Raw genomic sequence first — 23,478 nt, 5'->3', positions numbered from 1 at the left:
CTGGCATTTTCCTGGTCAGCTCCATTATCCACGACTGGAATGATTTGGCAGCAAAAGACTGTCAGATTGTACAAGACACCTGAACACCTTGAGAAGAAGATTAAGAGAGGTTTTGTTCTAATGAGAAGGGTTTGTTTGTTGACATTGTGACATACAAAAGAGGTACTCCCCGTCAGGGAATCGAACCCCAGTCTTCCGCGTGACAGGCGGAGATACTGTCCACTATACTAACGAGGACTGCTGCTGCGATGATGTGGTGTCGATTGGCCAAAGGGGAATTCAGAACAGGCTCGTGGCCCATGACCGTTTTTATGGTAGCTGGAGACTTTAACCACTGAAATCCATCCCGCTTATCCTCATCAACGGACTGTATTCCCCACCCGTTACCAGCATGGGGACATTCCAACCCAAGATGAGAACACACTGGACCAGGGACACAGCAACATAGTAGGTGGCACAGACACAGCTTCACATTGCCCCCACTTTTAGACCCGACTGAAAAAAGACTCTCTTGCTTGGTGCTAACATGATGACCATTAGCATGTTAGCATTTAAGCTAATTTACTCATGTCTCAAGGCAAATAGACACATGGCATGATGTGGGGACACTATGGGACTGCCTTAACACTTTTGGATCTTGAGGCTGTCTTGCTATTTTTTTTTTTTTTTTACCCCGGACACAGTCTCTTTGAGAGGAGGCTGCGGTCCATCAGGACCAAAACCCCACGCCACAAGAACAGTTTCTTCCCGTCTGCTGTCAGCCTCATCAACAAGTCCCGGAATCCCCCCCCCCCCCCCCGACACTGTTCACACCCCACCTCTGCCTCATCCTGCCACTTTGACACTCTATATGCGTTAAATTAACGCTCAGTTTGGACTCTTAGGAAAAACAATCAGACTGCAGTTCCGGAACAACAAACAAAAAACAGACCGTGTACATATATTTATACTGTATACTGTATATTTTGTATTTTCATTTTTTAATAGATGTGTCTGCACCTACTTCACCAAAACAAATCCCCAGTCGAGGTCAGCAGGCCCCGTCTCCACTGAAAACAGTGTGGACTGGGCAATGCTTCCCTTTTCGGAGGGTCCGGACGGTTTGCCAGAACCCCTTCGAGGCCGACCAAAAGTCGCGCTCCATGGCCTCACCGAATTCCTCCCACACCCGAGTTTTTGCCTCGACAACCGCAGAAGCCGCAAACCGTTTGGCCTGACAGTACCTGTCAGCTGCTTCCGGAGTCCCACAAGCCATCAATGCTCGATAGGACTCCTTCTTCAGCTTGATGGCGGCCCTGACCTCTGGTGTCCACCATCGGGTTCGGGGCCTGCCGCCACGACTGGCACCGACCGCCTTGCGGCCGCAGCTCCGGTCAGCCGCCTCACCAATGGAGGCACGGAATATGGCCCATTCGGACTCAATATCCCGGTCGTCCCCCGGGATGCAGGCGAAGCTCTGCCAGAGGTGAGAGTTGAAGACTCGACAAACGGGAGACTCTGCCAGACGTTCCCAGCACACCCTCACTACTCGTTTGGGTCTACCAGGTCTGTCCTGCATCCTCCCCCGCCATCTAATCCAACTCATCACCAGGTGGTGATCAGTTGACAGCTCAGCCCCTCTCTTCACCCGCCTGTCCAGAACATGCGGACGCAGGTCTGATGACACGACTGCAAAGTCTATCATAGACCTGCAGCCAAGAGTGTCCTGGTGCCAAGTGCACTTATGGACATCCCAGAATTTCTAGGCGCAGCCAAGGTGTTGAGGGAATCTGTTTCAGGGGCCTTAGAATCTCATCTCTGCTATTTGCAGATGATGTGGTTCTTATGGCCTCTACGGGCTGTGACCTTCAGCGCTTACTGGGACGGTTTGCATCTGAGTGCGAAGCCTCTGGGATGAGACTCAGTACCTCCAAATCAGAGGCCGTGGTTCTCAGTCGTAAAAGGGTGGAGTGCTCCCTCCGGGTTGGGAATGAGGTCCTACCCCAGGTGGAGGAGTTTAGGTATCTTAGGTATGGTCACGAGTGAGGGAAAGTGGGAGCGTGAGGTCGACAGACGGATCGGCGCAGCCTCGGCAGTAATGCGGTCGCTGTAACGGACCGTCGTGGTTAAAAAAGCTTTCAATTTACCGGTCGATCTCTGTTCCCATCCTCACCTATGGTCATGAGCTTTGGGTCATGACCGAAAGAATGACATCTCGGATACAGGCGGCTGAAATGAGTTTCCTCCGTAGGGTAGCTGGACTCACTCTAAGAGATAGGGTGAGGAGCTCAGTCATCCGGGAGGGCTCAGAGTAGAGCCGCTTCTCCTTCACATCGAGAGGAGTCAGTTGAGGTGGCTCGGGCATCTAGTCCGGATGCCTCCCGGACGCCTCCCTGGTGAGGTGTTCCGGGCATACCCAGCCGGGAAAAGGCCCCGGGGCAGACCTAGGACACGCTGGAGGGATTATGTCTCACAGCTGGCCTGGGAACACCTTGGTGTCCTCCCGGTGGAGATGGAGGAGGTGGCCGGGGACCGGGGACCGGGAAATCTGGGCTTCCCTACTAAGACTGCTGCCCCCCGCGACCTGGACCTGGATAAGCGGAGGAAAATGGATGGATGGATGGATGGACTTGTATACTAAAATGAGATGGAGATAATTGCAATATTTGTCGGAATAGTTCTGGAACAAATGGTGGAAGGAGTATCTGACCAACACTGCTCTGAGACAAAGATGGCATACGCCAAGAAGAAACATGCAAGTTGGAGATGTGGTGATCGTCAAAAAGGAGGAGGTTCCCCGAAACGAATGGAAACTGGCTGGGATTTTTCAAGTCCATAAGAGTGACAATGGACTAGTGAGGACAGTTACGGTGTTTCACGATGCTTCAATGTCCCGCAATGGCGTGTGAATGCACTCAAGAGCAATAAATGCATCGAGAACAGCAGTAAAGGAAGCGTGAACTCTTTACTGGACCAGGTCAGCTAAGTAACAAAGACCATCCATCTGCAAGCTCTTCAAAAGACACGTAAGGAGTACAGCCATAGCAGAGGATGGTTTCGATCCATCGACCTCTGGGTTATGGGCCCAGCACGCTACCGCTGCGCCACTCTGCTGCTGACATCTGTACAAGTACCCAGCTTTGTGCGGCTCCTTTTGAGTGTCCTCTGTTGTCAGTGAACCTCACAAGGTCACAGTTTTTTTTCCTGATCAGGGCACCGTTTTAGGTTGGGTGGATGAGTGATCGAAAGCGCCAGATTAAGGTTCCTTACGCTCAGGAGGCACTGGTTGAAATCCCACAGCTGGCATTTTCCTGGTCAGCTCCATTATCCACGACTGGAATGATTTGGCAGCAAAAGACTGTCAGATTGTACAAGACACCTGAACACCTTGAGAAGAAGATTAAGAGAGGTTTTGTTCTAATGAGAAGGGTTTGTTTGTTGACATTGTGACATACAAAAGAGGTACTCCCCGTCAGGGAATCGAACCCCGGTCTTCCGCGTGACAGGCGGAGATACTGTCCACTATACTAACGAGGACTGCTGCTGCGATGATGTGGTGTCGATTGGCCAAAGGGGAATTCAGAACAGGCTCGTGGCCCATGACCGTTTTTATGGTAGCTGGAGACTTTAACCACTGAAATCCATCCCGCTTATCCTCATCAACGGACTGTATTCCCCACCCGTTACCAGCATGGGGACATTCCAACCCAAGATGAGAACACACTGGACCAGGGACACAGCAACATAGTAGGTGGCACAGACACAGCTTCACATTGCCCCCACTTTTAGACCCGACTGAAAAAAGACTCTCTTGCTTGGTGCTAACATGATGACCATTAGCATGTTAGCATTTAAGCTAATTTACTCATGTCTCAAGGCAAATAGACACATGGCATGATGTGGGGACACTATGGGACTGCCTTAACACTTTTGGATCTTGAGGCTGTCTTGCTATTTTTTTTTTTTTTTTACCCCGGACACAGTCTCTTTGAGAGGAGGCTGCGGTCCATCAGGACCAAAACCCCACGCCACAAGAACAGTTTCTTCCCGTCTGCTGTCAGCCTCATCAACAAGTCCCGGAATCCCCCCCCCCCCCCCGACACTGTTCACACCCCACCTCTGCCTCATCCTGCCACTTTGACACTCTATATGCGTTAAATTAACGCTCAGTTTGGACTCTTAGGAAAAACAATCAGACTGCAGTTCCGGAACAACAAACAAAAAACAGACCGTGTACATATATTTATACTGTATACTGTATATTTTGTATTTTCATTTTTTAATAGATGTGTCTGCACCTACTTCACCAAAACAAATCCCCAGTCGAGGTCAGCAGGCCCCGTCTCCACTGTAAACAGTGTGGACTGGGCAATGCTTCCCTTTTCGGAGGGTCCGGACGGTTTGCCAGAACCCCTTCGAGGCCGACCAAAAGTCGCGCTCCATGGCCTCACCGAATTCCTCCCACACCCGAGTTTTTGCCTCGACAACCGCAGAAGCCGCAAACCGTTTGGCCTGACAGTACCTGTCAGCTGCTTCCGGAGTCCCACAAGCCATCAATGCTCGATAGGACTCCTTCTTCAGCTTGATGGCGGCCCTGACCTCTGGTGTCCACCATCGGGTTCGGGGCCTGCCGCCACGACTGGCACCGACCGCCTTGCGGCCGCAGCTCCGGTCAGCCACCTCACCAATGGAGGCACGGAATATGGCCCATTCGGACTCAATATCCCGGTCGTCCCCCGGGATGCAGGCGAAGCTCTGCCAGAGGTGAGAGTTGAAGACTCGACAAACGGGAGACTCTGCCAGACGTTCCCAGCACACCCTCACTACTCGTTTGGGTCTACCAGGTCTGTCCTGCATCCTCCCCCGCCATCTAATCCAACTCATCACCAGGTGGTGATCAGTTGACAGCTCAGCCCCTCTCTTCACCCGCCTGTCCAGAACATGCGGACGCAGGTCTGATGACACGACTGCAAAGTCTATCATAGACCTGCAGCCAAGAGTGTCCTGGTGCCAAGTGCACTTATGGACATCCCAGAATTTCTAGGCGCAGCCAAGGTGTTGAGGGAATCTGTTTCAGGGGCCTTAGAATCTCATCTCTGCTATTTGCAGATGATGTGGTTCTTATGGCCTCTACGGGCTGTGACCTTCAGCGCTTACTGGGACGGTTTGCATCTGAGTGCGAAGCCTCTGGGATGAGACTCAGTACCTCCAAATCAGAGGCCGTGGTTCTCAGTCGTAAAAGGGTGGAGTGCTCCCTCCGGGTTGGGAATGAGGTCCTACCCCAGGTGGAGGAGTTTAGGTATCTTAGGTATGGTCACGAGTGAGGGAAAGTGGGAGCGTGAGGTCGACAGACGGATCGGCGCAGCCTCGGCAGTAATGCGGTCGCTGTAACGGACCGTCGTGGTTAAAAAAGCTTTCAATTTACCGGTCGATCTCTGTTCCCATCCTCACCTATGGTCATGAGCTTTGGGTCATGACCGAAAGAATGACATCTCGGATACAGGCGGCTGAAATGAGTTTCCTCCGTAGGGTAGCTGGACTCACTCTAAGAGATAGGGTGAGGAGCTCAGTCATCCGGGAGGGCTCAGAGTAGAGCCGCTTCTCCTTCACATCGAGAGGAGTCAGTTGAGGTGGCTCGGGCATCTAGTCCGGATGCCTCCCGGACGCCTCCCTGGTGAGGTGTTCCGGGCATACCCAGCCGGGAAAAGGCCCCGGGGCAGACCTAGGACACGCTGGAGGGATTATGTCTCACAGCTGGCCTGGGAACACCTTGGTGTCCTCCCGGTGGAGATGGAGGAGGTGGCCGGGGACCGGGGACCGGGAAATCTGGGCTTCCCTACTAAGACTGCTGCCCCCCGCGACCTGGACCTGGATAAGCGGAGGAAAATGGATGGATGGATGGATGGACTTGTATACTAAAATGAGATGGAGATAATTGCAATATTTGTCGGAATAGTTCTGGAACAAATGGTGGAAGGAGTATCTGACCAACACTGCTCTGAGACAAAGATGGCATACGCCAAGAAGAAACATGCAAGTTGGAGATGTGGTGATCGTCAAAAAGGAGGAGGTTCCCCGAAACGAATGGAAACTGGCTGGGATTTTTCAAGTCCATAAGAGTGACAATGGACTAGTGAGGACAGTTACGGTGTTTCACGATGCTTCAATGTCCCGCAATGGCGTGTGAATGCACTCAAGAGCAATAAATGCATCGAGAACAGCAGTAAAGGAAGCGTGAACTCTTTACTGGACCAGGTCAGCTAAGTAACAAAGACCATCCATCTGCAAGCTCTTCAAAAGACACGTAAGGAGTACAGCCATAGCAGAGGATGGTTTCGATCCATCGACCTCTGGGTTATGGGCCCAGCACGCTACCGCTGCGCCACTCTGCTGCTGACATCTGTACAAGTACCCAGCTTTGTGCGGCTCCTTTTGAGTGTCCTCTGTTGTCAGTGAACCTCACAAGGTCACAGTTTTTTTTCCTGATCAGGGCACCGTTTTAGGTTGGGTGGATGAGTGATCGAAAGCGCCAGATTAAGGTTCCTTACGCTCAGGAGGCACTGGTTGAAATCCCACAGCTGGCATTTTCCTGGTCAGCTCCATTATCCACGACTGGAATGATTTGGCAGCAAAAGACTGTCAGATTGTACAAGACACCTGAACACCTTGAGAAGAAGATTAAGAGAGGTTTTGTTCTAATGAGAAGGGTTTGTTTGTTGACATTGTGACATACAAAAGAGGTACTCCCCGTCAGGGAATCGAACCCCAGTCTTCCGCGTGACAGGCGGAGATACTGTCCACTATACTAACGAGGACTGCTGCTGCGATGATGTGGTGTCGATTGGCCAAAGGGGAATTCAGAACAGGCTCGTGGCCCATGACCGTTTTTATGGTAGCTGGAGACTTTAACCACTGAAATCCATCCCGCTTATCCTCATCAACGGACTGTATTCCCCACCCGTTACCAGCATGGGGACATTCCAACCCAAGATGAGAACACACTGGACCAGGGACACAGCAACATAGTAGGTGGCACAGACACAGCTTCACATTGCCCCCACTTTTAGACCCGACTGAAAAAAGACTCTCTTGCTTGGTGCTAACATGATGACCATTAGCATGTTAGCATTTAAGCTAATTTACTCATGTCTCAAGGCAAATAGACACATGGCATGATGTGGGGACACTATGGGACTGCCTTAACACTTTTGGATCTTGAGGCTGTCTTGCTATTTTTTTTTTTTTTTTACCCCGGACACAGTCTCTTTGAGAGGAGGCTGCGGTCCATCAGGACCAAAACCCCACGCCACAAGAACAGTTTCTTCCCGTCTGCTGTCAGCCTCATCAACAAGTCCCGGAATCCCCCCCCCCCCCCCCCCGACACTGTTCACACCCCACCTCTGCCTCATCCTGCCACTTTGACACTCTATATGCGTTAAATTAACGCTCAGTTTGGACTCTTAGGAAAAACAATCAGACTGCAGTTCCGGAACAACAAACAAAAAACAGACCGTGTACATATATTTATACTGTATACTGTATATTTTGTATTTTCATTTTTTAATAGATGTGTCTGCACCTACTTCACCAAAACAAATCCCCAGTCGAGGTCAGCAGGCCCCGTCTCCACTGTAAACAGTGTGGACTGGGCAATGCTTCCCTTTTCGGAGGGTCCGGACGGTTTGCCAGAACCCCTTCGAGGCCGACCAAAAGTCGCGCTCCATGGCCTCACCGAATTCCTCCCACACCCGAGTTTTTGCCTCGACAACCGCAGAAGCCGCAAACCGTTTGGCCTGACAGTACCTGTCAGCTGCTTCCGGAGTCCCACAAGCCATCAATGCTCGATAGGACTCCTTCTTCAGCTTGATGGCGGCCCTGACCTCTGGTGTCCACCATCGGGTTCGGGGCCTGCCGCCACGACTGGCACCGACCGCCTTGCGGCCGCAGCTCCGGTCAGCCACCTCACCAATGGAGGCACGGAATATGGCCCATTCGGACTCAATATCCCGGTCGTCCCCCGGGATGCAGGCGAAGCTCTGCCAGAGGTGAGAGTTGAAGACTCGACAAACGGGAGACTCTGCCAGACGTTCCCAGCACACCCTCACTACTCGTTTGGGTCTACCAGGTCTGTCCTGCATCCTCCCCCGCCATCTAATCCAACTCATCACCAGGTGGTGATCAGTTGACAGCTCAGCCCCTCTCTTCACCCGCCTGTCCAGAACATGCGGACGCAGGTCTGATGACACGACTGCAAAGTCTATCATAGACCTGCAGCCAAGAGTGTCCTGGTGCCAAGTGCACTTATGGACATCCCAGAATTTCTAGGCGCAGCCAAGGTGTTGAGGGAATCTGTTTCAGGGGCCTTAGAATCTCATCTCTGCTATTTGCAGATGATGTGGTTCTTATGGCCTCTACGGGCTGTGACCTTCAGCGCTTACTGGGACGGTTTGCATCTGAGTGCGAAGCCTCTGGGATGAGACTCAGTACCTCCAAATCAGAGGCCGTGGTTCTCAGTCGTAAAAGGGTGGAGTGCTCCCTCCGGGTTGGGAATGAGGTCCTACCCCAGGTGGAGGAGTTTAGGTATCTTAGGTATGGTCACGAGTGAGGGAAAGTGGGAGCGTGAGGTCGACAGACGGATCGGCGCAGCCTCGGCAGTAATGCGGTCGCTGTAACGGACCGTCGTGGTTAAAAAAGCTTTCAATTTACCGGTCGATCTCTGTTCCCATCCTCACCTATGGTCATGAGCTTTGGGTCATGACCGAAAGAATGACATCTCGGATACAGGCGGCTGAAATGAGTTTCCTCCGTAGGGTAGCTGGACTCACTCTAAGAGATAGGGTGAGGAGCTCAGTCATCCGGGAGGGCTCAGAGTAGAGCCGCTTCTCCTTCACATCGAGAGGAGTCAGTTGAGGTGGCTCGGGCATCTAGTCCGGATGCCTCCCGGACGCCTCCCTGGTGAGGTGTTCCGGGCATACCCAGCCGGGAAAAGGCCCCGGGGCAGACCTAGGACACGCTGGAGGGATTATGTCTCACAGCTGGCCTGGGAACACCTTGGTGTCCTCCCGGTGGAGATGGAGGAGGTGGCCGGGGACCGGGGACCGGGAAATCTGGGCTTCCCTACTAAGACTGCTGCCCCCCGCGACCTGGACCTGGATAAGCGGAGGAAAATGGATGGATGGATGGATGGACTTGTATACTAAAATGAGATGGAGATAATTGCAATATTTGTCGGAATAGTTCTGGAACAAATGGTGGAAGGAGTATCTGACCAACACTGCTCTGAGACAAAGATGGCATACGCCAAGAAGAAACATGCAAGTTGGAGATGTGGTGATCGTCAAAAAGGAGGAGGTTCCCCGAAACGAATGGAAACTGGCTGGGATTTTTCAAGTCCATAAGAGTGACAATGGACTAGTGAGGACAGTTACGGTGTTTCACGATGCTTCAATGTCCCGCAATGGCGTGTGAATGCACTCAAGAGCAATAAATGCATCGAGAACAGCAGTAAAGGAAGCGTGAACTCTTTACTGGACCAGGTCAGCTAAGTAACAAAGACCATCCATCTGCAAGCTCTTCAAAAGACACGTAAGGAGTACAGCCATAGCAGAGGATGGTTTCGATCCATCGACCTCTGGGTTATGGGCCCAGCACGCTACCGCTGCGCCACTCTGCTGCTGACATCTGTACAAGTACCCAGCTTTGTGCGGCTCCTTTTGAGTGTCCTCTGTTGTCAGTGAACCTCACAAGGTCACAGTTTTTTTTCCTGATCAGGGCACCGTTTTAGGTTGGGTGGATGAGTGATCGAAAGCGCCAGATTAAGGTTCCTTACGCTCAGGAGGCACTGGTTGAAATCCCACAGCTGGCATTTTCCTGGTCAGCTCCATTATCCACGACTGGAATGATTTGGCAGCAAAAGACTGTCAGATTGTACAAGACACCTGAACACCTTGAGAAGAAGATTAAGAGAGGTTTTGTTCTAATGAGAAGGGTTTGTTTGTTGACATTGTGACATACAAAAGAGGTACTCCCCGTCAGGGAATCGAACCCCAGTCTTCCGCGTGACAGGCGGAGATACTGTCCACTATACTAACGAGGACTGCTGCTGCGATGATGTGGTGTCGATTGGCCAAAGGGGAATTCAGAACAGGCTCGTGGCCCATGACCGTTTTTATGGTAGCTGGAGACTTTAACCACTGAAATCCATCCCGCTTATCCTCATCAACGGACTGTATTCCCCACCCGTTACCAGCATGGGGACATTCCAACCCAAGATGAGAACACACTGGACCAGGGACACAGCAACATAGTAGGTGGCACAGACACAGCTTCACATTGCCCCCACTTTTAGACCCGACTGAAAAAAGACTCTCTTGCTTGGTGCTAACATGATGACCATTAGCATGTTAGCATTTAAGCTAATTTACTCATGTCTCAAGGCAAATAGACACATGGCATGATGTGGGGACACTATGGGACTGCCTTAACACTTTTGGATCTTGAGGCTGTCTTGCTATTTTTTTTTTTTTTTTACCCCGGACACAGTCTCTTTGAGAGGAGGCTGCGGTCCATCAGGACCAAAACCCCACGCCACAAGAACAGTTTCTTCCCGTCTGCTGTCAGCCTCATCAACAAGTCCCGGAATCCCCCCCCCCCCCCCCCGACACTGTTCACACCCCACCTCTGCCTCATCCTGCCACTTTGACACTCTATATGCGTTAAATTAACGCTCAGTTTGGACTCTTAGGAAAAACAATCAGACTGCAGTTCCGGAACAACAAACAAAAAACAGACCGTGTACATATATTTATACTGTATACTGTATATTTTGTATTTTCATTTTTTAATAGATGTGTCTGCACCTACTTCACCAAAACAAATCCCCAGTCGAGGTCAGCAGGCCCCGTCTCCACTGTAAACAGTGTGGACTGGGCAATGCTTCCCTTTTCGGAGGGTCCGGACGGTTTGCCAGAACCCCTTCGAGGCCGACCAAAAGTCGCGCTCCATGGCCTCACCGAATTCCTCCCACACCCGAGTTTTTGCCTCGACAACCGCAGAAGCCGCAAACCGTTTGGCCTGACAGTACCTGTCAGCTGCTTCCGGAGTCCCACAAGCCATCAATGCTCGATAGGACTCCTTCTTCAGCTTGATGGCGGCCCTGACCTCTGGTGTCCACCATCGGGTTCGGGGCCTGCCGCCACGACTGGCACCGACCGCCTTGCGGCCGCAGCTCCGGTCAGCCGCCTCAGCAATGGAGGCACGGAATATGGCCCATTCGGACTCAATATCCCGGTCCTCCCCCGGGATGCAGGCGAAGCTCTGCCAGAGGTGAGAGTTGAAGACTCGACAAACGGGAGACTCTGCCAGACGTTCCCAGCACACCCTCACTACTCGTTTGGGTCTACCAGGTCTGTCCTGCATCCTCCCCGGCCATCTAATCCAACTCATCACCAGGTGGTGATCAGTTGACAGCTCAGCCCCTCTCTTCACCCGCCTGTCCAGAACATGCGGACGCAGGTCTGATGACACGACTGCAAAGTCGATCATAGACCTGCAGCCAAGGGTGTCCTGGTGCCACGTGCACTTATGGACATCCCAGAATTTCTAGGCGCAGCCAAGGTGTTGAGGGAATCTGTTTCAGGGGCCTTAGAATCTCATCTCTGCTATTTGCAGATGATGTGGTTCTTATGGCCTCTACGGGCTGTGACCTTCAGCGCTTACTGGGACGGTTTGCATCTGAGTGCGAAGCCTCTGGGATGAGACTCGGTACCTCCAAATCAGAGGCCGTGGTTCTCAGTCGTAAAAGGGTGGAGTGCTCCCTCCGGGTTGGGAATGAGGTCCTACCCCAGGTGGAGGAGTTTAGGTATCTTAGGTATGGTCACGAGTGAGGGAAAGTGGGAGCGTGAGGTCGCCAGACGGATCGGCGCAGCCTCGGCAGTAATGCGGTCGCTGTAACGGACCGTCGTGGTTAAAAAAGCTTTCAATTTACCGGTCGATCTCTGTTCCCATCCTCACCTATGGTCATGAGCTTTGGGTCATGACCGAAAGAATGACATCTCGGATACAGGCGGCTGAAATGAGTTTCCTCCGTAGGGTAGCTGGACTCACTCTAAGAGATAGGGTGAGGAGCTCAGTCATCCGGGAGGGCTCAGAGTAGAGCCGCTTCTCCTTCACATCGAGAGGAGTCAATTGAGGTGGCTCGGGCATCTAGTCCGGATGCCTCCCGGACGCCTCCCTGGTGAGGTGTTCCGGGCATACCCAGCCGGGAAAAGGCCCCGGGGCAGACCTAGGACACGCTGGAGGGATTATGTCTCACAGCTGGCCTGGGAACACCTTGGTGTCCTCCCGGTGGAGATGGAGGAAATGGCCGGGGACCGGGGACCGGGAAATCTGGGCTTCCCTACTAAGACTGCTGCCCCCCGCGACCTGGACCTGGATAAGCGGAGGAAAATGGATGGATGGATGGATGGATGGATGGATGGATGGACTTGTATACTAAAATGAGATGGAGATAATTGCAATATTTGTCGGAATAGTTCTGGAACAAATGGTGGAAGGAGTATCTGACCAACACTGCTCTGAGACAAAGATGGCATACGCCAAGAAGAAACATGCAAGTTGGAGATGTGGTGATCGTCAAAAAGGAGGAGGTTCCCCGAAACGAATGGAAACTGGCTGGGATTTTTCAAGTCCATAAGAGTGACAATGGACTAGTGAGGACAGTTACGGTGTTTCACGATGCTTCAATGTCCCGCAATGGCGTGTGAATGCACTCAAGAGCAATAAATGCATCGAGAACAGCAGTAAAGGAAGCGTGAACTCTTTACTGGACCAGGTCAGCTAAGTAACAAAGACCATACATCTGCAAGCTCTTCAAAAGACACGTAAGGAGTACAGCCATAGCAGAGGATGGTTTCGATCCATCGACCTCTGGGTTATGGGCCCAGCACGCTACCGCTGCGCCACTCTGCTGCTGACATCTGTACAAGTACCCAGCTTTGTGCGGCTCCTTTTGAGTGTCCTCTGTTGTCAGTGAACCTCACAAGGTCAGTTTTTTTTCCTGATCAGGGCACCGTTTTAGGTTGGGTGGATGAGTGATCGAAAGCGCCAGATTAAGGTTCCTTACGCTCAGGAGGCACTGGTTGAAATCCCACAGCTGGCATTTTCCTGGTCAGCTCCATTATCCACGACTGGAATGATTTGGCAGCAAAAGACTGTCAGATTGTACAAGACACCTGAACACCTTGAGAAGAAGATTAAGAGAGGTTTTGTTGTAATGAGAAGGGTTTGTTTGTTGACATTGTGACATACAAAAGAGGTACTCCCCGTCGGGGAATCGAACCCCGGTCTTCCGCGTGACAGGCGGAGATACTGTCCACTATACTAACGAGGACTGCTGCTGCGATGATGTGGTGTTGATTGGCCAAAGGGGAATTCAGAACAGGCTCGTGGCCCATGACCGTTTTTATGGTAGCTGGAGACTTTAACCACTGAAATCCATCCCGCTTATCCTCATCAACGGACTGTATTCCCCACCCGTTACCAGCATGGGGACATTCCAACCCAAGATGAGAACACACTGGACCAGGGACACAGCAACATAGTAGGTGGCACAGACACAGCTTCACATTGCCCCCACTTTTAGACCCGACTGAAAAAAGACTCTCTTGCTTGGTGGTAACATGATGACCATTAGCATGTTAGCATTTAAGCTAATTTACTCATGTCTCAAGGCAAATAGACACATGGCATGATGTGGGGACACTATGGGACTGCCTTAACACTTTTGGATCTTGAGGCTGTCTTGCTAGTTTTTTTTTTTTTTTTTTACCCCGGACACAGTCTCTTTGAGAGGAGGCTGCGGTCCATCAGGACCAAAACCCCACGCCACAAGAACAGTTTCTTCCCGTCTGCTGTCAGCCTCATCAACAAGTCCCGGAATCCCCCCCCCCCCCCCGACACTGTTCACACCCCACCTCTGCCTCATCCTGCCACTTTGACACTCTATATGCGTTAAATTAACGCTCAGTTTGGACTCTTAGGAAAAACAATCAGACTGCAGTTCCGGAACAACAAACAAAAAACAGACCGTGTACATACGTATATTTATACTGTATACTGTATATTTTGTATTTTCATTTTTTAATAGATGTGTCTGCACCTACTTCACCAAAACAAATCCCCAGTCGAGGTCAGCAGGCCCCGTCTCCACTGTAAACAGTGTGGACTGGGCAATGCTTCCCTTTTCGGAGGGTCCGGACGGTTTGCCAGAACCCCTTCGAGGCCGACCAAAAGTCGCGCTCCATGGCCTCACCGAATTCCTCCCACACCCGAGTTTTTGCCTCGACAACCGCAGAAGCCGCAAACCGTTTGGCCTGACAGTACCTGTCAGCTGCTTCCGGAGTCCCACAAGCCATCAATGCTCGATAGGACTCCTTCTTCAGCTTGATGGCGGCCCTGACCTCTGGTGTCCACCATCGGGTTCGGGGCCTGCCGCCACGACTGGCACCGACCGCCTTGCGGCCGCAGCTCTGGTCAGCCGCCTCAGCAATGGAGGCACGGAATATGGCCCATTCGGACTCAATATCCCGGTCCTCCCCCGGGATGCAGGCGAAGCTCTGCCAGAGGTGAGAGTTGAAGACTCGACAAACGGGAGACTCTGCCAGACGTTCCCAGCACACCCTCACTACTTGTTTGGGTCTACCAGGTCTGTCCTGCATCCTCCCCCGCCATCTAATCCAACTCATCACCAGGTGGTGATCAGTTGACAGCTCAGCCCCTCTCTTCACCCGCCTGTCCAGAACATGCGGACGCAGGTCTGATGACACGACTGCAAAGTCGATCATAGACCTGCAGCCAAGGGTGTCCTGGTGCCACGTGCACTTATGGACATCCCAGAATTTCTAGGCGCAGCCAAGGTGTTGAGGCAATCTGTTTCAGGGGCCTTAGAATCTCATCTCTGCTATTTGCAGATGATGTGGTTCTTATGGCCTCTACGGGCTGTGACCTTCAGCGCTTACTGGGACGGTTTGCATCTGAGTGCGAAGCCTCTGGGATGAGACTCGGTACCTCCAAATCAGAGGCCGTGGTTCTCAGTCGTAAAAGGGTGGAGTGCTCCCTCCGGGTTGGGAATGAGGTCCTACCCCAGGTGGAGGAGTTTAGGTATCTTAGGTATGGTCACGAGTGAGGGAAAGTGGGAGCGTGAGGTCGACAGACGGATCGGCGCAGCCTCGGCAGTAATGCGGTCGCTGTAACGGACCGTCGTGGTTAAAAAAGCTTTCAATTTACCGGTCGATCTCTGTTCCCATCCTCACCTATGGTCATGAGCTTTGGGTCATGACCGAAAGAATGACATCTCGGATACAGGCGGCTGAAATGAGTTTCCTCCGTAGGGTAGCTGGACTCACTCTAAGAGATAGGGTGAGGAGCTCAGTCATCCGGGAGGGCTCAGAGTAGAGCCGCTTCTCCTTCACATCGAGAGGAGTCAGTTGAGGTGGCTCGGGCATCTAGTCCGGATGCCTCCCGGACGCCTCCCTGGTGAGGTGTTCCGGGCATACCCAGCCGGGAAAAGGCCCCGGGGCAGACCTAGGACACGCTGGAGGGATTATGTCTCACAGGTGGCCTGGGAACACCTTGGTGTCCTCCCGGTGGAGATGGAGGAGGTGGCCGGGGACCGGGGACCGGGAAATCTGGGCTTCCCTACTAAGACTGCTGCCCCCCGCGACCTGGACCTGGATAAGAGGAGGAAAATGGATGGATGGATGGATGGATGGATGGACTTGTATACTAAAATGAGATGGAGATAATTGCAATATTTGTCGGAATAGTTCTGGAACAAATGGTGGAAAAAGTATCTGACCAACACTGCTCTGAGACAAAGATGGCATACGCCAAGAAGAAACATGCAAGTTGGAGATGTGGTGATCGTCAAAAAGGAGGAGGTTCCCCGAAACGAATGGAAACTGGCTGGGATTTTTCAAGTCCATAAGAGTGACAATGGACTAGTGAGGACAGTTATGGTGTTTCACGATGCTTCAATGTCCCGCAATGGCGTGTGAATGCACTCAAGAGCAATAAATGCATCGAGAACAGCAGTAAAGGAAGCGTGAACTCTTTACTGGACCAGGTCAGCTAAGTAACAAAGACCATACATCTGCAAGCTCTTCAAAAGACACGTAAGGAGTACAGCCATAGCAGAGGATGGTTTCGATCCATCGACCTCTGGGTTATGGGCCCAGCACGCTACCGCTGCGCCACTCTGCTGCTGACATCTGTACAAGTACCCAGCTTTGTGCGGCTCCTTTTGAGTGTCCTCTGTTGTCAGTGAACCTCACAAGGTCACAGTTTTTTTTCCTGATCAGGGCACCGTTTTAGGTTGGGTGGATGAGTGATCGAAAGCGCCAGATTAAGGTTCCTTACGCTCAGGAGGCACTGGTTGAAATCCCACAGCTGGCATTTTCCTGGTCAGCTCCATTATCCACGACTGGAATGATTTGGCAGCAAAAGACTGTCAGATTGTACAAGACACCTGAACACCTTGAGAAGAATATTAAGAGAGGTTTTGTTCTAATGAGAAGGGTTTGTTTGTTGACATTGTGACATACAAAAGAGGTACTCCCCGTCGGGGAATCGAACCCCGGTCTTCCGCGTGACAGGCGGAGATACTGTCCACTATACTAACGAGGACTGCTGCTGCGATGATGTGGTGTTGATTGGCCAAAGGGGAATTCAGAACAGGCTCGTGGCCCATGACCGTTTTTATGGTAGCTGGAGACTTTAACCACTGAAATCCATCCCGCTTATCCTCATCAACGGACTGTATTCCCCACCTGTTACCAGCATGGGGACATTCCAACCCAAGATGAGAACACACTGGACCAGGGACACAGCAACATAGTAGGTGGCACAGACACAGCTTCACATTGCCCCCACTTTTAGACCCGACTGAAAAAAGACTCTCTTGCTTGGTGGTAACATGATGACCATTAGCATGTTAGCATTTAAGCTAATTTACTCATGTCTCAAGGCAAATAGACACATGGCATGATGTGGGGACACTATGGGACTGCCTTAACACTTTTGGATCTTGAGGCTGTCTTGCTATTTTTTTTTTTTTTTTACCCCGGACACAGTCTCTTTGAGAGGAGGCTGCGGTCCATCAGGACCAAAACCCCACGCCACAAGAACAGTTTCTTCCCGTCTGCTGTCAGCCTCATCAACAAGTCCCGGAATCCCCCCCCCCCCCGACACTGTTCACACCCCACCTCTGCCTCATCCTGCCACTTTGACACTCTATATGCGTTAAATTAACGCTCAGTTTGGACTCTTAGGAAAAACAATCAGACTGCAGTTCCGGAACAACAAACAAAAAACAGACCGTGTACATATATTTATACTGTATACTGTATATTTTGTATTTTCATTTTTTAATAGATGTGTCTGCACCTACTTCACCAAAACAAATCCCCAGTCGAGGTCAGCAGGCCCCGTCTCCACTGTAAACAGTGTGGACTGGGCAATGCTTCCCTTTTCGGAGGGTCCGGACGGTTTGCCAGAACCCCTTCGAGGCCGACCAAAAGTCGCGCTCCATGGCCTCACCGAATTCCTCCCACACCCGAGTTTTTGCCTCGACAACCGCAGAAGCCGCAAACCGTTTGGCCTGACAGTACCTGTCAGCTGCTTCCGGAGTCCCACAAGCCATCAATGCTCGATAGGACTCCTTCTTCAGCTTGATGGCGGCCCTGACCTCTGGTGTCCACCATCGGGTTCGGGGCCTGCCGCCACGACTGGCACCGACCGCCTTGCGGCCGCAGCTCCGGTCAGCCGCCTCAGCAATGGAGGCACGGAATATGGCCCATTCGGACTCAATATCCCGGTCCTCCCCCGGGATGCAGGCGAAGCTCTGCCAGAGGTGAGAGTTGAAGACTCGACAAACGGGAGACTCTGCCAGACGTTCCCAGCACACCCTCACTACTCGTTTGGGTCTACCAGGTCTGTCCTGCATCCTCCCCGGCCATCTAATCCAACTCATCACCAGGTGGTGATCAGTTGACAGCTCAGCCCCTCTCTTCACCCGCCTGTCCAGAACATGCGGACGCAGGTCTGATGACACGACTGCAAAGTCGATCATAGACCTGCAGCCAAGGGTGTCCTGGTGCCACGTGCACTTATGGACATCCCAGAATTTCTAGGCGCAGCCAAGGTGTTGAGGGAATCTGTTTCAGGGGCCTTAGAATCTCATCTCTGCTATTTGCAGATGATGTGGTTCTTATGGCCTCTACGGGCTGTGACCTTCAGCGCTTACTGGGACGGTTTGCATCTGAGTGCGAAGCCTCTGGGATGAGACTCGGTACCTCCAAATCAGAGGCCGTGGTTCTCAGTCGTAAAAGGGTGGAGTGCTCCCTCCGGGTTGGGAATGAGGTCCTACCCCAGGTGGAGGAGTTTAGGTATCTTAGGTATGGTCACGAGTGAGGGAAAGTGGGAGCGTGAGGTCGCCAGACGGATCGGCGCAGCCTCGGCAGTAATGCGGTCGCTGTAACGGACCGTCGTGGTTAAAAAAGCTTTCAATTTACCGGTCGATCTCTGTTCCCATCCTCACCTATGGTCATGAGCTTTGGGTCATGACCGAAAGAATGACATCTCGGATACAGGCGGCTGAAATGAGTTTCCTCCGTAGGGTAGCTGGACTCACTCTAAGAGATAGGGTGAGGAGCTCAGTCATCCGGGAGGGCTCAGAGTAGAGCCGCTTCTCCTTCACATCGAGAGGAGTCAGTTGAGGTGGCTCGGGCATCTAGTCCGGATGCCTCCCGGACGCCTCCCTGGTGAGGTGTTCCGGGCATACCCAGCCGGGAAAAGGCCCCGGGGCAGACCTAGGACACGCTGGAGGGATTATGTCTCACAGCTGGCCTGGGAACACCTTGGTGTCCTCCCGGTGGAGATGGAGGAAATGGCCGGGGACCGGGGACCGGGAAATCTGGGCTTCCCTACTAAGACTGCTGCCCCCCGCGACCTGGACCTGGATAAGCGGAGGAAAATGGATGGATGGATGGATGGATGGATGGACTTGTATACTAAAATGAGATGGAGATAATTGCAATATTTGTCGGAATAGTTCTGGAACAAATGGTGGAAGGAGTATCTGACCAACACTGCTCTGAGACAAAGATGGCATACGCCAAGAAGAAACATGCAAGTTGGAGATGTGGTGATCGTCAAAAAGGAGGAGGTTCCCCGAAACGAATGGAAACTGGCTGGGATTTTTCAAGTCCATAAGAGTGACAATGGACTAGTGAGGACAGTTACGGTGTTTCACGATGCTTCAATGTCCCGCAATGGCGTGTGAATGCACTCAAGAGCAATAAATGCATCGAGAACAGCAGTAAAGGAAGCGTGAACTCTTTACTGGACCAGGTCAGCTAAGTAACAAAGACCATACATCTGCAAGCTCTTCAAAAGACACGTAAGGAGTACAGCCATAGCAGAGGATGGTTTCGATCCATCGACCTCTGGGTTATGGGCCCAGCACGCTACCGCTGCGCCACTCTGCTGCTGACATCTGTACAAGTACCCAGCTTTGTGCGGCTCCTTTTGAGTGTCCTCTGTTGTCAGTGAACCTCACAAGGTCACAGTTTTTTTTCCTGATCAGGGCACCGTTTTAGGTTGGGTGGATGAGTGATCGAAAGCGCCAGATTAAGGTTCCTTACGCTCAGGAGGCACTGGTTGAAATCCCACAGCTGGCATTTTCCTGGTCAGCTCCATTATCCACGACTGGAATGATTTGGCAGCAAAAGACTGTCAGATTGTACAAGACACCTGAACACCTTGAGAAGAAGATTAAGAGAGGTTTTGTTCTAATGAGAAGGGTTTGTTTGTTGACATTGTGACATACAAAAGAGGGACTCCCCGTCGGGGAATCGAACCCCGGTCTTCCGCGTGACAGGCGGAGATACTGTCCACTATACTAACGAGGAATGCTGCTGCGATGATGTGGTGTCGATTGGCCAAAGGGGAATTCAGAACAGGCTCGTGGCCCATGACCGTTTTTATGGTAGCTGGAGACTTTAACCACTGAAATCCATCCCGCTTATCCTCATCAACGGACTGTATTCCCCACCCGTTACCAGCATGGGGACATTCCAACCCAAGATGAGAACACACTGGACCAGGGACACAGCAACATAGTAGGTGGCACAGACACAGCTTCACATTGCCCCCACTTTTAGACCCGACTGAAAAAAGACTCTCTTGCTTGGTGGTAACATGATGACCATTAGCATGTTAGCATTTAAGCTAATTTACTCATGTCTCAAGGCAAATAGACACATGGCATGATGTGGGGACACTATGGGACTGCCTTAACACTTTTGGATCTTGAGGCTGTCTTGCTATTTTTTTTTTTTTTTACCCCGGACACAGTCTCTTTGAGAGGAGGCTGCGGTCCATCAGGACCAAAACCCCACGCCACAAGAACAGTTTCTTCCCGTCTGCTGTCAGCCTCATCAACAAGTCCCGGAATCCCCCCCCCCCCCGACACTGTTCACACCCCACCTCTGCCTCATCCTGCCACTTTGACACTCTATATGCGTTAAATTAACGCTCAGTTTGGACTCTTAGGAAAAACAATCAGACTGCAGTTCCGGAACAACAAACAAAAAACAGACCGTGTACATATATTTATACTGTATACTGTATATTTTGTATTTTCATTTTTTAATAGATGTGTCTGCACCTACTTCACCAAAACAAATCCCCAGTCGAGGTCAGCAGGCCCCGTCTCCACTGTAAACAGTGTGGACTGGGCAATGCTTCCCTTTTCGGAGGGTCCGGACGGTTTGCCAGAACCCCTTCGAGGCCGACCAAAAGTCGCGCTCCATGGCCTCACCGAATTCCTCCCACACCCGAGTTTTTGCCTCGACAACCGCAGAAGCCGCAAACCGTTTGGCCTGACAGTACCTGTCAGCTGCTTCCGGAGTCCCACAAGCCATCAATGCTCGATAGGACTCCTTCTTCAGCTTGATGGCGGCCCTGACCTCTGGTGTCCACCATCGGGTTCGGGGCCTGCCGCCACGACTGGCACCGACCGCCTTGCGGCCGCAGCTCCGGTCAGCCGCCTCACCAATGGAGGCACGGAATATGGCCCATTCGGACTCAATATCCCGGTCGTCCCCCGGGATGCAGGCGAAGCTCTGCCAGAGGTGAGAGTTGAAGACTCGACAAACGGGAGACTCTGCCAGACGTTCCCAGCACACCCTCACTACTCGTTTGGGTCTACCAGGTCTGTCCTGCATCCTCCCCCGCCATCTAATCCAACTCATCACCAGGTGGTGATCAGTTGACAGCTCAGCCCCTCTCTTCACCCGCCTGTCCAGAACATGCGGACGCAGGTCTGATGACACGACTGCAAAGTCTATCATAGACCTGCAGCCAAGAGTGTCCTGGTGCCAAGTGCACTTATGGACATCCCAGAATTTCTAGGCGCAGCCAAGGTGTTGAGGGAATCTGTTTCAGGGGCCTTAGAATCTCATCTCTGCTATTTGCAGATGATGTGGTTCTTATGGCCTCTACGGGCTGTGACCTTCAGCGCTTACTGGGACGGTTTGCATCTGAGTGCGAAGCCTCTGGGATGAGACTCGGTACCTCCAAATCAGAGGCCGTGGTTCTCAGTCGTAAAAGGGTGGAGTGCTCCCTCCGGGTTGGGAATGAGGTCCTACCCCAGGTGGAGGAGTTTAGGTATCTTAGGTATGGTCACGAGTGAGGGAAAGTGGGAGCGTGAGGTCGACAGACGGATCGGCGCAGCCTCGGCAGTAATGCGGTCGCTGTAACGGACCGTCGTGGTTAAAAAAGCTTTCAATTTACCGGTCGATCTCTGTTCCCATCCTCACCTATGGTCATGAGCTTTGGGTCATGACCGAAAGAATGACATCTCGGATACAGGCGGCTGAAATGAGTTTCCTCCGTAGGGTAGCTGGACTCACTCTAAGAGATAGGGTGAGGAGCTCAGTCATCCGGGAGGGCTCAGAGTAGAGCCGCTTCTCCTTCACATCGAGAGGAGTCAGTTGAGGTGGCTCGGGCATCTAGTCCGGATGCCTCCCGGACGCCTCCCTGGTGAGGTGTTCCGGGCATACCCAGCCGGGAAAAGGCCCCGGGGCAGACCTAGGACACGCTGGAGGGATTATGTCTCACAGCTGGCCTGGGAACACCTTGGTGTCCTCCCGGTGGAGATGGAGGAGGTGGCCGGGGACCGGGGACCGGGAAATCTGGGCTTCCCTACTAAGACTGCTGCCCCCCGCGACCTGGACCTGGATAAGCGGAGGAAAATGGATGGATGGATGGACTTGTATACTAAAATGAGATGGAGATAATTGCAATATTTGTCGGAATAGTTCTGGAACAAATGGTGGAAGGAGTATCTGACCAACACTGCTCTGAGACAAAGATGGCATACGCCAAGAAGAAACATGCAAGTTGGAGATGTGGTGATCGTCAAAAAGGAGGAGGTTCCCCGAAACGAATGGAAACTGGCTGGGATTTTTCAAGTCCATAAGAGTGACAATGGACTAGTGAGGACAGTTACGGTGTTTCACGATGCTTCAATGTCCCGCAATGGCGTGTGAATGCACTCAAGAGCAATAAATGCATCGAGAACAGCAGTAAAGGAAGCGTGAACTCTTTACTGGACCAGGTCAGCTAAGTAACAAAGACCATCCATCTGCAAGCTCTTCAAAAGACACCTAAGGAGTACAGCCATAGCAGAGGATGGTTTCGATCCATCGACCTCTGGGTTATGGGCCTAGCACGCTACCGCTGCGCCACTGTGCTGCTGACATCTGTACAAGTACCCAGCTTTGTGCGGCTCCTTTTGAGTGTCCTCTGTTGTCAGTGAACCTCACAAGGTCACAGTTTTTTTTCCTGATCAGGGCACCGTTTTAGGTTGGGTGGATGAGTGATCGAAAGCGCCAGATTAAGGTTCCTTACGCTCAGGAGGCACTGGTTGAAATCCCACAGCTGGCATTTTCCTGGTCAGCTCCATTATCCACGACTGGAATGATTTGGCAGCAAAAGACTGTCAGATTGTACAAGACACCTGAACACCTTGAGAAGAAGATTAAGAGAGGTTTTGTTCTAATGAGAAGGGTTTGTTTGTTGACATTGTGACATACAAAAGAGGTACTCCCCGTCAGGGAATCGAACCCCAGTCTTCCGCGTGACAGGCGGAGATACTGTCCACTATACTAACGAGGACTGCTGCTGCGATGATGTGGTGTCGATTGGCCAAAGGGGAATTCAGAACAGGCTCGTGGCCCATGACCGTTTTTATGGTAGCTGGAGACTTTAACCACTGAAATCCATCCCGCTTATCCTCATCAACGGACTGTATTCCCCACCCGTTACCAGCATGGGGACATTCCAACCCAAGATGAGAACACACTGGACCAGGGACACAGCAACATAGTAGGTGGCACAGACACAGCTTCACATTGCCCCCACTTTTAGACCCGACTG

At 52.0% G+C, this 23,478-nt stretch overlaps 4 non-coding genes across 4 annotated transcripts; all 4 read right to left on the bottom strand.

Annotated features, from left to right (window-relative positions):
• Positions 1–3,444: 3,444 nt before the first annotated feature.
• Positions 3,445–3,516, bottom strand: trnad-guc (transfer RNA aspartic acid (anticodon GUC)). Its single transcript has one exon. It is a non-coding gene; the product is annotated as a tRNA-Asp (tRNA).
• A 9,781-nt stretch (positions 3,517–13,297) lies between these two features.
• Positions 13,298–13,369, bottom strand: trnad-guc (transfer RNA aspartic acid (anticodon GUC)). Its single transcript has one exon. It is a non-coding gene; the product is annotated as a tRNA-Asp (tRNA).
• Positions 13,370–16,590: 3,221 nt separating this feature from the next.
• On the bottom strand, positions 16,591–16,662 carry trnad-guc (transfer RNA aspartic acid (anticodon GUC)). Its single transcript has one exon. It is a non-coding gene; the product is annotated as a tRNA-Asp (tRNA).
• Positions 16,663–19,874: 3,212 nt separating this feature from the next.
• On the bottom strand, positions 19,875–19,946 carry trnad-guc (transfer RNA aspartic acid (anticodon GUC)). Its single transcript has one exon. It is a non-coding gene; the product is annotated as a tRNA-Asp (tRNA).
• Positions 19,947–23,478: the final 3,532 nt, after the last annotated feature.

The sequence above is a fragment of the Doryrhamphus excisus genome, chromosome 2 (assembly GCF_030265055.1).
Source record: "Doryrhamphus excisus isolate RoL2022-K1 chromosome 2, RoL_Dexc_1.0, whole genome shotgun sequence".
NCBI lineage: Eukaryota > Metazoa > Chordata > Actinopteri > Syngnathiformes > Syngnathidae > Doryrhamphus > Doryrhamphus excisus.
The sequence above is the reverse complement of the archived record's forward strand: the minus strand, read 5'-3'. Positions and strand labels throughout refer to the sequence as shown.